General features: G+C 45.6%; 1 protein-coding gene across 1 annotated transcript in view; it reads left to right on the forward strand.

Annotated features, from left to right (window-relative positions):
* The first annotated feature begins 2,130 nt into the window (after window positions 1-2,130).
* Window positions 2,131-16,530, forward strand: part of WIPF1 (WAS/WASL interacting protein family member 1) — a 115,765-nt gene continuing 101,365 nt past the window's right edge. The window contains exon 1 of the mRNA XM_059166992.1: window positions 2,131-2,288. The gene's annotated coding sequence lies outside the window, so the exon portion shown is untranslated. The remainder of the gene's footprint in view (window positions 2,289-16,530) is intronic.

Genomic DNA, 16,530 nt, shown 5'->3' on the forward strand with positions numbered 1-16,530 from the left:
TGAGAGGAAGAGTATATCTGTGATAGAATTTTAGGTTGTCTTTTTTTTTAATTATAAGGTTTTTAAAACTTTTTCAGCTTCGGGGCGCCTGGGTGGCTCAGTGGGTTAAAGCCTCCGCCTTCGGCTCAGGTCGTGATACCGGAGTCCAGGGATAGAGCCCCACATCCGGCTCTCTGCTCAGCAGGGAGCCTGCTTCACCACCCGCCCCCCCCCATCGCCTGCCTCTCTGCCTACCTGTGATCTCTGTCAAATAAATAAATAGTCTTAAAAATGTTTCCAGATACTCTTTACTCATCTTCTCCAAACGTTACCATTTTATATAATGGCAACCCACTTACTGAAACTAGAAAACTACCATTAATAAAATATTATCCAGGTTTTGACTTTATTGAGAGAAGTGTTGGGGTCTGAGGAGAGAGAGCCAGAGGCATTCTGTAGGACTGATCACTGATCTCATGGGTGATTTAAAACAGTGGACAATTCAGCTTTCCATTTATTTTGGGCTTCCAATGATGAAATGATGGGAGGGGGCATGTATATTACCTTTCTAATTTCCTCTTGTGTATATGAATGCTAAAACTTATGTGGATTTTTCAAAGACATAAACTCGAGAGTTCTTTTCCAGCAAGTATTTGATTCCTTAGAAGGTCCAAGGAACTCTGCTGAACTTTGGGGAATCAAAGATCCAACCCTGTTCTGCCTACGTGACACTATGCCCCACATCTTTAGAGGGATTATCACATTTAATCTTTACAACAATCCTAGAAGATAAGATCTGCTGTTATGTCTGCCTGACTGAAGCAAAAAATAAGGCTCAGAGACCCAACCAGCAAGGAGACCAGGCAGCTCCTCACCTTAACTTCCGCACCACACTCTGGTAAGTGCTAGTGAAATGTTCTCAAGTCTGGAATAATATGTTGCTATATGAAATCACTTGTCCTTTTTTTTATATAAAACATAACATGGACATACTACCATAGAAATGGCTTAAAAAGAAGAGCAACTATATAACAAACCTTAAAAAGATGGGTACATTTAGGAACAAAGTTTGTCAATAGGAAGGGTTTACATCACACTTAACCTTTTTCCAGAAGTGCTGTTGTCCCTGTACCTCAGGATACAAATGTGCACAAGGGAATGGTATAGGCAGAAATGGCTTCAAGTCATGGGTGAACAATCTCCTCAGCCTAGAACATCAATACTCCAGCGCCCACATTCCCACCCTTTCTGCTTTTATTCAAAGGGATAGACAGCCTTGGGATTTCAGCATATGATTAAGTGGTGATTGCCCTGATCATACCTTGTTGTTGTTTTCAAACGCACACGTTCTAGTATCTGTGTCGTCCTGGTGAGTGTTAACTTTTCTTTAGGTCCTGGGGCTTTCAGAGCTGGTCCGAGCCTGGTAATGAGTTAGCTTTGGCAAAGGAGTAGAACCTTCCCTTTCTCCAAATGTTTGCTGCGATCCTGCGGTATCTGAGGACGTGGGAGGCTGACAGATCCATCCCCACTAGAGGCAAGAACTACTCAAAGAACCCCGCCCGTTTTGTGGGGAGGAATGGCATCTCCCCGCGGGAAGGGCGGCCCCGTTGTCCCCACACTGTGGACGGGGGAGACAGACGCACATGCACGTGGGCTTCTGGGGGTTCCACTCCATCTTGAAGTTCATTTTTTAAGTGAATTTGAACTTTAAGGTGTCTCAAAGCTCGACCCCCTCTTTTGAGAAAAGGGGCGAGAGCGATGGGGAAAGGCTTTCCCTCGGGTGAGGGGAGGAGGCGCCCCAGCGGCGGCAAGCGGCCGAGGATGCGGCGTCTGGGTTAGGGCCCTCGGGGGTACACACCGTCCAGATCCCGCTCGTCTGCAGACGCTCGTCCCGTACCCCACGGCCGCGTGCTTCACCGCGCAGGGGCGGGCACGGAGGAACCCACGAGCCCCCGCCCCCCGCTCTGCACTCTCGCCACGCGGCTCTGGGGGACCCGAGGCGGCGGGGCGCAGAGCCTCGCAGGCGGGCAGGCGGGGCGGGCGCGGCGCCCGGAGGAGAGGGCGAAGGGCCGGCGGCGGCCTCGCGGCGCGTCCACATGTGGCGGGGCCGCAGGGGCGGGGTGGGGGGGGGGACGGGGAGCCGAGGGGGAGGGTTTACATCTCCGCGAAGTTCCCGGATGGTCGCAGCCTCCCGGCGCTGAGCGCTTTTCCTGCCCGGCAGGCTCAGCCCTGCAGACCCGGGAGAAGTTTCCCAGAAAAAAATGCCCGGCGCGCCGCGGGGCCCTGGAGCCGCCCGGAGCCGCTGCGCGGTAAGGGACGCGCCGCCACCGCCGCCTCGGACCGACCGGGGCCCCGAGGGCTCGGGGCGGCGCCCGGGGAGACCCCCGCGGCCGCCGGGGACGCCGGGGAGGGGCAGGGCTGGACGGCGGGGTGGGGAGCGCCGCGCGGCAGCGGGCGGGGGCGCCCGGGGACGTCGGGACTGCGTCGGCGGCGGGCGGTGGGCGCGGGCGCGCGGCCTCGGGAGGGGCGGAGTGGGGAGGAAGGGGCCGCGGACTGCTGGGCTCCGGGCTCGGCCGCCTCCCGCCTGGGCTCCGGCGACCCCGGGGCCGCCCGCGGGACCCATTGCCGCCGTAGTTCCCCAGGCAGGGGCTGAGTTGGTATGTGCTGGAGCCGCATCTACGCCCCCCGGCTCGGGGTGCTTTTGGGCATCCCCGGGCCAGTTCATGCCCAGGAACCGCCTCGCCTTCTTCGCCGGAGGAATCGAACCCATCCCGCGACTAGGCTCCCGCCTGCAGACTGAGGCTGCTCTGTGGTCGGTGTAGACGGCGCGCGTTAGATGTGGTCATTGACTTTACAGGCACTTCCAACCCCTGTCAGCTCTCCCCGCCAACCCCGGGGCCTTTACCGAACTTTCCGGGCAGCCTCATTTCAGCCTCATTCCCACTACCTTTTTCTACTAACTCATTTTTCTTTCCAAAAGAGAACTGTTGAAGAAAGTTGCAAGCGTAAAAGAAACCGGCTGACCCAGTCGAGGCGACCCAAATCTTCAACGGGTGCTTAGTTAGACTTTCAACTCTTGGAGAGTAACAAAGGGTGTGTCTGTGTCTCTAGTCTTCTGGTCCTGTGTTATTCCAGAGGAATATTCCCTCCTGGGCCTGGGTTCCTGGCCTTATCTCAGTTCTCCGGGAACCCTCTCAGGTTGTTAGCAGTGACTGGGTGGACTTAGTCCCTTTCTCTGAAAATTACGTGTCACTACTGTCCCCTGGATAGTTCCTGGATCCCACCCCCAGTCGCTGGCCCTGTATGGCCCCAGACTCCAGGCAGTGCAGCCGCGGAGCCCCGGGACACAGTCCCACCCTGGGTGGGTTTTCTTTTGCCAGTTTCCCCAGGCAATTTCAAAACAGTACTGTAGCTTCACTTTGAGTCATTGGCATATTTTTCCTCCTCAAAAATGCCTTTTCTTGTAACAGATAAAATAACTATAGCGACTACTGCCTTCCAGTGTTTTGTATCTTTACCTCTTTACCTGCTTGTCATCCCCATAAGGCTGTTTCTCAGGACCCAACCACTCCCCCGCCATCCTGCCCCTCCATCTGTAGGAGCCCATTACCTGTTATGGAAGTGTGCAGACAAGACTCTGCAGGTGTTATTAATCATTTTAGTCCCATCATCGTCTTGAGACCTACTCAACCCTGCCATCACTTTGGCTCCCTGGGAAGCTCTTCTGGGTTTGTGGGGCACGTGGGTGGCAGACTCTTGGTATCGGATCAGGTCTTGATCTGACCATCCTGAGGTCCTGAGTCCTCTGAGGGGTCCAGCCCTCTGAGGGGTTCCACACTGGGCATGGAGCCCATTTATTTTTTATTTTTTAAAAAAGATTTTATTTATTTATTTGACAGAGCTCACAAGTAGGCAGAGAGGCAGGCAGAGAGAAGGAAGCAGGCTTCCTGCTGAGCAGAGAGGCCCATGTGGGGCTCTATCCTAGAGCCCTGGGATCATGACCTGAGCCGAAGGCAGAGGCTTTAACCCATTGAGCCACCCAGGTACCCCATGGAACCCATTTAAAAAACAAAATAATTGTTTTGGATTTGTGTGATGTAGAGCAAAGGGATTTATAAGCAAGTTAAGATCAAATTCTGGGACATTTACAATGAGATTACTTTGAACTAGAGAGATTCATGCCTTCCTTCATTTGTTCGTTCACTTCTTTTAAGACAATTAAGTCTCTAGCGGGCATTCAACCACTTTCTTGTGTCATTAGGCATATCATAGATCTTGAGACTCGTTTAGCTCACCCAAGAAATGGGGTTGACAACATTTGCTTTTTGTGCATCACATGGTATGAGGATCAGATGGGGTGATGGAGTTCACAACAGCAAAAAGCACAGCACACAGCATCAGAGGGCTACCCAGACACCATGCAATGCGTAGCATCAGGATAAAAGACTGATAAAGAGCTGAAGGCCTGAGGGGGACGGTGGTGAATGAAGAGAATTTCGTCTGCTCGTATCTTTCAGATTGACTGTCTCAGGGGCGCTGGCCAGGGCTGAGCTTCCTTTTGTGGGAAGAGTTCATTCCTGAGTCTGGGTCACTGTCTGATATTTCAGGGTGTTCCTAACCATGGTTGTAATTTTAGAAAATAGATGGTTTCCGCAGAGTACACCAGGAGAACAAAACTAAAGAAAAGCACCTTTTATTTGTTACTATAATGCATTTGTCTTTAAGTATCTCGTATTCAGGATTCTATCTCCCAAAGCCATGGTCTTCCTTAAACCTGTGCTTCAATGAAGTCCACCAAATTCCATTATGATTTCCATACAGAGGTCTCTGCCAGTGTGGCCCAGCAGTCCACAATTAGGCCAAGTGTTGGAAGGTTGGTAGGCGTGGCCTTGAGATTAGCCAGGACCCACATCTGTGCAGCAGGTCTCCATTGGACTCCAGCCAGGTACTCTTTTGGGATGGAGGGTGCTTGCTAGGGGTCACTGCTGTGCCTGTGCTGTGGCAGAGTGGGAGGCATTGCTGAGAAAGAGATGGGAGTTTGCCTCCTGAAAGCTTACCTCCTGGTAGAGGTAGGACAGGTTTCAAACAGTGGAATGCAAGGCAGAATGTGGCAAAGAAGCTAAAAAAGATATAGATCAAATGCAAGGAATTTAGAGGAGAGTCAAATTACTTCCAGCTGGAGGGAGTCAGTCCTTCACTCATTTGTCCATTTAACAAATATTTGTGAGGTGTGTACTAAGGGCCAGTCATAGGAGGAGAAATAGGCCCGTTCCCCTGGTTCTTCCTTCACTGCCTCAGTGAGGAACAGTTCCCGTTCCGGCTCCCTGTCGCAAGTGAATACTTTCTCCCTCATTCTCACTGTATCACCCAGCCCAATATTTGGGTGGTTCCTCACCCCGTAGGGATTACTGTCAGGTCAGAAGAATTCTGGCTCTTGAATACTTTGGAATATTTAAAAACTCTGGTCACACCAAAGCCGCCATATACCATCAGTTAGTCGAGTAATGCTGATCTGTTTCTGTACACTTTGACTAATACTGAGGTCCACTGGTCCTTAGCCTTGGGTATGACTAGAAGCTTGTAAAGCCTTGATTCAGCAAATCTGTGTGAGCCCCAGAAATCTGTTATTTGAGACCGCCCCCCCCCCCCCCAGGTAAGACTGATGAGCTACCAGGTGCAGAGTCCCCTACAGGTGAAAGCATGGGTCAGGGAGTTGGGCAGAGCTTGCTTCCCGTCCCATTTCTGTCTTTTGCAAGTTCTTTAACCTCTGTTTCTTGGTCTTTAAAATGAGAGTAACTGCCTCTTCCTACAGGCTTGTTGTGAGAGTCTGATGATGTCATGGGTGTGGATGACTTAGCGGATTACCCAGGACAGTGCTGCTGCTTGGTATTTATGGGCCATTACTATTACTCTTAATCAGTGTTAGTATGTACAAAATACTGTTGTGTCTTTTCAAATGGACATGCAAGAAAAGAGTACATTTAGGAACAGCCTTTAGTAGAAATTAGCGTAGGACGATCCCTCAGTGGTCTGTCCTTGAGTGTTTCACCCCAGTCACCACATGTATCCTCTTAACAGCGGGAGAAGGAGGACTCTCACAGAGAAGCATCTCAGCAATTGGGGGCGACCAGCCTGTGATCTGCTTACACAATCAGGCCTACTCTGCGGAAGGTATCAGGGCACATAAAGGGTAGAAAGACAAAGACAAGACATACTATACCTTCTGCCGTGGCCCCTTGGCACCAGTAAGTGGCATTTGTGACAGTCATGGGGGCCATCACCAATGTGGGGGTGGCCAGTGGATGAGACCGCCTGCCCAGGCCAGGCTGCTTTGGTCACAGGCGTAACACAGGCGTAAGAGCATTCGGTGGGGGTGCCCCTGCTTTTGTGTTTTCCTGTGGCACAAGATCAGGAAACTGGGAAGCATGCTCAGCGTTACAGTCTTTAGATCAATCGTATACTTGCTGAGAAGTCAAAAGTAGGCTTTGCTAATACTCAGTAAAAGAGAAACTTAGCCAAAATAGACCGGAGACACAATTACCTACGATCTTCATCAGTTTAGAAACTTCAGGAAACATAGTTCATATTGTAAAAACATGTTGCTGTGGTGCTGTAGAACATTTTATTTAGCATTACTTACTGTAGATATATTTTTTCTCTCCTGGCAAGGCATCTTTCCAGTGTATCACAGTTTCTTCTTTTTAATTTTCTTTTACCTCTTAGTTTTATTAAGGGAATCAAATTCTTCAAAGCTTTCTATAATCTGGCTTTTTAAAAAATCTCTCCTTCCTTTCTTCCTCTCCACCTTCTTTCCATTCTCCCTCCCTTTCCACTTGCTTTCGTTAATGTTACCATTTACTATGTGTCATATAAGTGAATCATTCAGTAGCTACACAACCCTGTGAGGTAGGTTCTGCTTAGATATGTGGAACCGGAGGCCGAGAGAAGTTGGGTAACCTGTCCAAGGTCACACAGCTAGTGACAGAGTGTGTATTCAGACCTGTGCCATTCTGATTCCAAACTGCACTTTTGATCCTTAACTTCAACTTCACTGATTAGATACTATGTTGCATGTGCTGGGTTCCAGCTTCACTATCCTGTTCCATTCCCAGCTGTATGCTTTTGCATTGCCATTTCTTCTCCATACTGCCCCTTTTCTTCACCTAATGTTGAATCCCACAACGTGGCCACAAATACTTGCTAAGAAGAAAAATAATCGACTTTGTGAGTGGTTAGTAAAAGGTGACTAAAAGGTACAGGATACCAACCTCCCTGTAAACTACCACAGATTTCTTTGTATTTGGGGAATAAATAGGTCTCTCAGATAAGAGGTGTCTGCAAGAGAAAGGAAATGGTTAATAAAATGGAAAATTTAGAGCCATCTAGTTTCCTGGGCCAGTGGAATCTATTACGACTTAAAAGTTTATTTTCTATTTTCTTACATAGGCAATACATACTCCATTTAATATAGTTCTCTATAAGCTTACATTATTTAAATATATATATATATTTTTTTTTCTTTCATGAGCAATACTTGATCACTTTAAGTATGTGTAATATGTACACCTTACCTCATTATAACACTAAACACAGTTGGTTATGTTTCTCCTATTCGTCTTCTACTTCCCACCCTCTACTTAACATATTTAAGACTGTGTTACATGGATATTGTTTGCATTTTCCTTGTTTTAACTTTTTGGTAATTCATGGACATACTATATTCTTATTTTTAATATTTTATTTTTACAAATCTCTACACCCAATGTGGGGCTCGAACTCACAACTCTGAGATCAAGAATCACACACTCTTCAGCCAAGCACCCCACTACTACTAAATTCTTAACAGCTGCATAGCATTCTGCTGTAGCAAGATATATGTAACATGACTGGTGCATTATTGGTTGCCCATAGTCACCCATTAGAGTTTGTATTGCCAGTTCAGTGACCATCAGCTCACCTGTTAGCTCTTGCTAATGATGCCCAAACAATCCATTGAGTCAAGTCAAAACAACCAATCATTCACTGACAGAATAAATATAGTCATTTAGTTGGCATTCACAGACCAAATGGGCAGTTGGTTAAATTTCTTGATTTTCGACCACTCGTATATCCCCAGCCCACTTCTGAAACCTTCCATGCCTTTTTCTGTAGACAAATGCAGGAGAGTATGTCTGTGGACTGAAGCCATTTAGGCCTGAGAAGGACCAAGAGAGAAATCTGGCCACATCTTAGAGTGATGCAGTGTTGGAATGTTGAACGTGTTACCAAGTAATATTTCAGGAAACTCTCCCATCCCCCAAGCAGAACAGATTGTTTTTTAAATTTATTTATTTATTTTCAGAAAAACAGTATTCATTATTTTTTCACCACACCCAGTGCTCCATGCTATCCATGCCCTCTATAATACCCACCACCTGGTACCCCAACCTCCCACCCCCCCACCACTTCAAACCCTTCAGATTGTTTTTCAGAGTCCATAATCTCTCATGGTTCACCTCCCCTTCCAATTTACCCCAACTCCCTTCTCCTCTCTAACACCCCTTGTCCTCCATGATATTTGTTATGCTCCACAAATAAGTGAAACCATATGATAATTGACTCTCTCTGCTTGACTTATTTCACTCAGCATAATCTCTTCCAGTCCCTTCCATGTTGCTGCAAAAGTTGGGTATTCATCCTTTCTGATGGAGGCATAATACTCCATAGTGTTTATGGACCACATCTTCCTTATCCATTCGTCCGTTGAAGGGCATCTTGGTTCTTTTCATAGTTTGGCGACCGTGGCCATTGCTGCTATAAACATTGGGGTACAGATGGCCCTTCTTTTCACGACATCTGTATCTTTGGGGTCAATACCCAGGAGTGCAATTGCAGGGTCATAGGGAAGTTCTATTTTTAATCAGAATGGATTTTGAAAGTAGAGAACCTTCAGACCTTGGAGAAGATCTTAAGAAAACATGTACCCTAGCTATTTTTTCTCTGAAAATGTAAACAGTGAGATCAGTGTCTTAACCACAGTAGTCTTGTGTTATGGGGATGGATATTTAGATAATGGAGACAGTCAGATCAGCCTGAGATAGAAGAGGGTAAAATGGGCCCCTGTCATAAGCAGCACATGTACGTGCTGAGGGAGGGACTTTCAGGAAGGACCCTGGTGATGCATTTGAGAGAGAAAGGGGTGGGGAGGGAGAATGAGAGAGGACTAGGCCTTATGCTTTCCCAGATCCCAGAAGGCAGGCTGAGGGACATTAAGAGATTTCAGCTGGTACTGAAATTTCTTTTTGGAGAGCCTTGAAAAAGGCAAAGTAGTTGAAGGCTTCTTAAAACCTTTTTAAAAAGTAGTATAGCAATTTACTTTAAGCAGTGCCTATTCTTATGTACCAGAGCCAGAATTTACCATGCATGGGTTAAGAAATAACCCAAAGCATTGGTTTAAAAATCAGGTTTTGTGAGTAAAACCTCACCCTGTTCTTTTCCTTAGAGTTTTAGCACTGTTAAAAAAATAAAATAAAATAACAAACAAAAAACCCCTCACGTTTTATTTGAGATAGATTCAGAAATTAGATTATTGTTAAAATTGAGGCAAATCTTGGGGCGCCTGGGTGGCTCAGTGGGTTAAGCCGCTGCCTTCGGCTCAGGTCATGATCTCAGGGTCCTGGGATCGAGCCGAACCCCGCATCGGGCTCTCTGCTCAGCAGGGAGCATGCTTCCCCCTCTCTCTCTGCCTGCCTCTCTGCCTACTTGTGATCTCTGTCTGTCAAATAAATAAATAAATAAAATCTTTAAAAAAAAAATTGAGGCAGGGACGCCTGAGCGGCTCAGTGGGTTAAGCCTCTGCCTTCGGATCAGGTCATGATCTCAGGGTCCTGGGATCAAGTCCCGCATCAGGCTCTCTGCTCGGAAGCAGGGAGCCTGCTTTCCCCTCTGTCTCTCTGCCTGCCTCTCTGCCTACTTGTCATCCCTCTCTCTCTCTGTCAAATAAAATAAATAAATAAAAAAAAAAAAATTGAGGCAAATCTTGAGTGACGTTTTATAGGATATTGGAGTTAGAACCTCATTAATTAAACATCTTTCCTAATTAATTTTCTCTTTTTTGATGAGGAACTGGGAGAAGTAAAGGGAAAACATTCTCAGTTGGTTAAAGGACCATATGATTGCCATTATGGTATTACTTTAACCACAAAATTCTTTTCTGTATAGAAGTTCTGTATGTATCATCTCTACTTTGCCGTGGTGAAACAGTATGTCTCCTAGAGTTAAGAAGAACCACCGGACCAAATGTTCAGTCTTTGTAATTCAGTCTTTGCTTCTTTGTTTTTGTCGAAAATGTGATTCTGTCACTTTTTAATAATTAAATTGTAGTTTTCATTTTGTTCAGATTATAAGAGTATTATGTGGTTGCTATAAAGAAGACAAAAAAGGTAGAGATATATAAAGAGAAAGTTAATTTTTCTCTTACTGCTCTCGAATTCCAACTCCTCAAGGTCATCAATATTCTCAGTTCAGGACTGGCCCTTCCTCAACTTTCCTTTTGCTTATGTAACTATACACAAATACAAATGCCCATTTTTTTCCTATTAAAAAGAGAAACATACACATTAGGCCATAAGATTTTTTTGAAATGCAGTTGACATATAACATTGAGTAAGAGTTAGGATAGGATGTGCTGATTTGATACAGTTGTGTCTTGTAATATGATGACCACCATAGCTGTAACACCTTCACCATGTTACACTATCAATTCTCTTTTATGGCAAGAACATTTAAGATTTCAAGTATATAATTTCAGGTACTATAATTCCGCTATTGTTAACTGTAATCACAAAGCTATGCATTAGATGCCCAGAACTTACTCACCTGATTGTAAGTTTGTACCTTTGACCATCATCTCTCCATTTTCGCCACCCCCAGCTCCTGGTAACAAGCACTCTGCTCTCTGTTACTACAAGTTTGGTTTTTTTAGATTCCACATATAAGCAAGATCACAACAGCATTTGTCTTTCTTAGTCTGACTTATTTCATTTAGCGTAATACTCTCAAGGTCCATCTTTATTGTCACAAATGGTAGGACATCCTTTTTCTTGACTGAATAATAAATCCTCCATTGTGTGTATACACCACATTGTGATCCATTCACCTGCCAATGGACAAGTAGCTTGTTTCTATAGCTTGACAATTGTGCATAATGCTGCTGGGAACATGGGGGTACAGCTATCTTGTTGAGATCCATAGATCTTTCTTTTTTAAAAAGATTTTATTTATTTATTTGACAGATAGAGATCTCAAGTAGGCAGAGAGGCAGGCAGAGAGAGAGGAGGAAGCAGGCTCCCTGCTGAGCCGAGAGCCCGATGTGGGGCTCTATCCCGGAGCCCTGGGATCATGACCTGAGCCGAAGGCAGAGGCTTTAACCCACTGAGCCACCCAGGCGCCCCTCCATAGATCTTTTTAACATAACAAAATATCATAGACTTTCTCTCCAAATTAAAAAACCCATTTAAAAAAAATTAAAAATTAAAAAAAAATTAAAGCTAGTAAACTCATTTGTATCATGGCCGCTTAATATTCCATAATTTAACCATTCAGGTTGTTTCAAGTTTTGTGCTACAGCAAGTTTTTCTCTAAACATCCATGTGCATTAATTTGAACATGTTAACATACAGAAGCTTTTATTTTTGTCTTTCAGAGTCCCCAAAGTGGTATTACTTTCCAAAAGTTGTAGTAAGTCAGTTTCACTAGCACTAGCTGAAAATATGTTTCCCCATATCCTTGCCAGCATAATTTATGTTAGAAGTATAAACTTTCTAATCTCTTTTTCCGGTTTTGTTTCAAATGATTTCATTAGGGAACACTTGTCACTATCTTTTCTTAAAAAAAAAACAAAAAAATAAAAAAACACATTCATTTGAATTATTCATGTCTGTTCTTTTCCTTCATTTTCCAAAGTGCATAAGATTTGTCTTCTAGAGCTAGAGGAGAAAAACTTGAGCCTAGGCTCGCTGAACTTAATCGTCCTGTATTGAAATGAAACGAAACACTTGATTTCTCTTTATAATAAAGTAAATACAGACTTCTCAGTTCCAATTTTCTCCTTCTAAAAGTATATTATTTAAGAAATTGTCTCGGGAAATATAAATATTTTATTAAAAATAGTAATTTCTAAAATACAGAGATGCAAAATGTTAAAGGCACTTTAAGCTTGCAAGGCTAACTGCGTTTCCCTCTCGAGTCCAGCAGTCTGAAGACAAAGGTTCTTTGAGAGCGTTAGTTATAAGTTCTACTGGATTACAGCAAGAGGAAAAAGTGAATCACAGCAGATAGGAATTTAAACCTGGAGCTTTGCTGAAAGCCCCTTCCCTGTTGCTCCTGCTTGTTTTTCTGGGAGGTGGGACTAGATTCCACTTCTGTTCTTATAGTTGCTGAGTTCATTATAAAATTATTTGTATATAACTCCAGCAGTACATTGGTTAATCAGAAACATCTGTGCAACTGGCTTCGTTTATATGAACAGAATAACTAAATCAATCAGCAGAATTTCTTGTATTTGGGTAGGTCGGGCCAACATTGTGTAGTCCAGAATAATAACAGTGCTTTGAGCTAACCTGACACAGATGGCAAAAAGATTGTGTCTGGGCAGCAGAAGTTGGAACTGAAAAGGAAGAAATCCTGTGAGTCCTTGATAGCTGCCTTAATTTTTACTCTGTTTTATAATGTTACTGTTTTAAAGGCTCAGATGCTTCAGAAAGGTATGTCCTGTGTAAAAAGAAGAGCCCATCAGAGTCATACCCTCCAAGGACCAGAGTCTCCTGAATGAGGCTGAGTTGTCCAATCAGAGTCCCCTGAAAGATAAGTTTGTGTCTTCTGCCAGACTTTTTATAGCTGAACATGCCAAGGGCCTCACACTGGGAAAACACCACGGAGCAGAGAGGTGAGCAGACATGTCTGACTGGAGGGAGCTAAACTGGGCAGAGGACATGAGTTCCCAAGAGAGACTGAGGCTGGTGTCCTGATCTGATGTAGCCAGGGTAGGTTCCTCGGGGTGGTGTGTCCTGGTTCAGAGCCCCGAAGGTCCAAGGGAGTGGAGTGGGTTCATAGACCACAGCTCTGTTCGTCTGGCTCTCAAGCTCAGGCTTACTGGAGACTTCAGGAGGTCTGATAAGAGCAGGGAATCTCTAGACCCTGAGTTTTCATGTGTGTGCCCCAGCCCTGAGGGACCCTGAACTCTCCACCACTTAAAAGGAAGAGTCATTCTCAAGGCCAGAAATCTACTGGCCCCAACTAGCCAGAATCCTAGGGTGGGATTGATTGGGTTCCTAGTACACGGTTGGCCTTCTATAGAGCTAACCTTGGTAGGCAGATGCATTAGGTTTTAACCAGTGACTGGTGAATAGTGAGAGAGAATAGCGCCCCAGGGGAAGTTGGCAGCTTTTTCTCTTATTATATATCATAGCCTTAGCACTAGGATTTGCAAACATTCCCGAGTTCTTGGAGCCCTGCTCTGCTGACACGTGAGGTCACATGGCCCTCTGCTCTGCCTTCCCTTTCACACTGCCCCTGCATTTAGATGCCCATCAACCTTCAGGGACAGTGTGACTTCTTGAAAGTTAAGTCACTTTCAGGGTAAGTCCAGATACCAATCAGCTCATTTATTTAATGCCTTTTTCATTGAGTTCTCTGCTAAAAGTAGAGTGGGAAAGTGGAGAGAGCACAAGTTGGGAGCTCCACACCTGAATTCCAGTTCCCGGCTTGGCTGCCAGTAGTCATGTGACCTTGACAATAATAAAACACTGTGTGAAAGGAGAGTGGAGAAATCTGTAGGAACGGGGAGCTTGCAGCTAGGAGGACATCTGCAATGCTTGTGACGGGACACACGGCATCTCCAAATCAGGCACTGTCTAAACACTGCCGTTGTTAACACTTCAACCTATCAGAGATCTGATGATGCTGAAATTTCACCTTGCCTGTTTTTGACTAAGTATTTGATAAGTAAATGAGAGAAATATATGTCTGTCACATCTCTCCTTTAGTTAAAATAGGATATGTGTTATGTGTAGTATAGAAAATCAAATTTTATTTCAGCAAAGTCATTGAGAGCTTTCTCCTTGAGTCTCATTGTATACTTGCTGAAGAAAAAGCACTTGCTATGCTATTCCCCTGAGGTTTTCTTTGTAGTGTTATTTGTGGAGATGGGGTTTGAGCTGGATGCTGTCCAGGTATGCCTAGCAGATCTTGTTTTATTTATAGTCACTGAAAGTCACACTACCTCACTAGATGCATGTACACATCCATTCTACTGACCCTATTCTCTATTAGCACACACATAGTCATAACCCTGAACCACCTGTCCTTGCCATCTGCTACGCACGAGTGCATGTATGTGCAGACGCGCACGCACACACACACACACACACGCACATACATCATTTGCTCACTCTTTTTAAGGCGCCCTTCAGATATAACCAGGAAGCACCAATTCCAAACTCACTGGGAAAGTCCATTGCCGGAGTTTTCTGTGCATCAGCCCTCATGGCTTTTTAGAAGGCAGAGGCATTGCCTACCAAAGGGCTTTTTGTGCAGTCTCACACAAAACACCATACTGTAAGTGTGTGCTTTGGAGGCTGTTCCCTGTGATGCAGTGATTCCTGGGAATGGTTAAAAATACCCACATGGGGCTTCACCTCCTGAGTTCTGCCATGATCATTGGTTGGTGGCTGTGACCGCTGCTGGTTGAGTCTCTTGTTTGTATTTCTTACTCGTGGTCTGAGGAACAACATGTTGCTCTTTTGGCTCAGAGGCAGACCATCTTGGATGTCTTCCAAGAAACTGTGTGCCGCTTTTGCTTCTTGAGATTGGAGCTAACATTACGGGACCTCCAGTTATGCGTGGAGAGATCCTGGGCCAACAGGCTGGTCAGCGGCGTCCCTGTGGACCTTCTGCTTCATAGAGAGGTTACACAAACCTGTCTACCTGGAAAGTGGAACCTTAGGGCTGGTGCCCAAGGGAGCCCAACCACCATTAGATAAGGTTGTGACAAGGAGAAAAGGCTTTTAAGTTCCAACCCAGATGCCCAAGAGAGGATGAAGCTCTGGTAGAAAGTTGCCCTGAGCACTCTTCAGCTCTGGCCCCAGCAGCACCACAGAGCAGGAGAGGAAAAAGGAGGTTTCTGGTGGTGGAGGGAGTGCGGTGGTCAGCAATGACAGCAGGGAGAAGCCCCAGCAGGGGGACAGGGAGGCAGGCAGTGAAGGGAGGGAGAGTCTTAACATCCCCTGCTCCCAGGATCATGAGGTGCTCATGAAGTTGCTGGGGTGGGGGTGGGGGAGGGGTGCTGGAAGTGCAGGGAAGCTTGTTGAGCTGACCTAAGCTGTGGTCTGCCCTTAAAAAGAGCACATCAGGAGACAGAAATAAGAGGATGCCACTCTTCTCATGCTTACAGAACTCAAGAATGAATTATTCCTCCAGATTTCCAGTAGTCATTTTTGGACAAGCAATAATCCTAATAGCATCTAAGGTAGATACTGATTCCTGGGTACCAGGTAATGTTCTAAATGCTCTAAATTAACTCCCTAAATCCATAGAATGACCCTGTGAGGCAGGAACTATTATCTTCATTTTGCAGATGAGGAATTTGAGGTTAATACTTGTCCAAGTTCACACGGTTAACCTGGCAGAGTCAAGGTTCAGTCCCGGCTGTGTGGTTTCAGAGCCCGATCTGAACCATGATGCCCCCGCCTCCCCACCGCCTCCCCAGTGAGGGGCATAAAATTGGAAAGGACCTAAGTGTCCCCAGCTTTTTTCATGCAGATGACTAGCCACTAGTACAGTGTTCTGGGGAAATAACTCGGGCTTTCTGTTCCTCTGTTTTCCCTCATGCATCTGGGTTAGGGTTGCGAACTCACTGGGAAAGGACAGCCTCAGACAGTGTAGACCAGCCTGCTCTTTGGTGGTGTTTTGGGTCCAGCATGAGCTTTGTTCTGAATCATCCACTCGAACACCTGGCCCCCATCACAGACATACATTCTAAGTGATCCTCTAAGATTCTAGTATGTCTGATGAGGAAGAAAATCTTCCTAGAGGGTCACAAGTGCTGCCTGAGGCTGGTCTCATTGACTAGTGTCACATGATGGTCTCAAGAGTAAACGAATAACACAAGTTATATTTAGCTGGTGGGTAAGGAGTTTAATACTCAACTCTAAAACACAGATCCTCTTGTAAACTCTTGTCAGAGCTGAGAAGCAGAGTGAAAAGGAAGATTATTTTGCCCATCCTCCCATTTCACAGGTGAAGAAACAGAACCCCAGGGAAGTTCAGTGACTTTCCCAAGGCCAATGCTAGTTGGCAGCAGAGGTGACACACGAACCCAGGCCTGCCGAGTTCCAGTGCCGCTCTTTTCCCTGCCCGAGATTGCTTAACATAGTCCATAAATGATTTTCTTATTAAACTGCAGGTGAAGCATAGAGTGTGGTCTGTTTACGGGGCGAGACTGAGGCCAACATGGCCTTAAAAGATGTGAGGAGCACAGCTGGAAACCTCCTTCAGGTACAGACCCATGTGAGA

The sequence above is a fragment of the Mustela lutreola genome, chromosome 3 (genome assembly GCF_030435805.1).
Source record: "Mustela lutreola isolate mMusLut2 chromosome 3, mMusLut2.pri, whole genome shotgun sequence".
In the NCBI taxonomy this organism is placed as follows: domain Eukaryota; kingdom Metazoa; phylum Chordata; class Mammalia; order Carnivora; family Mustelidae; genus Mustela; species Mustela lutreola.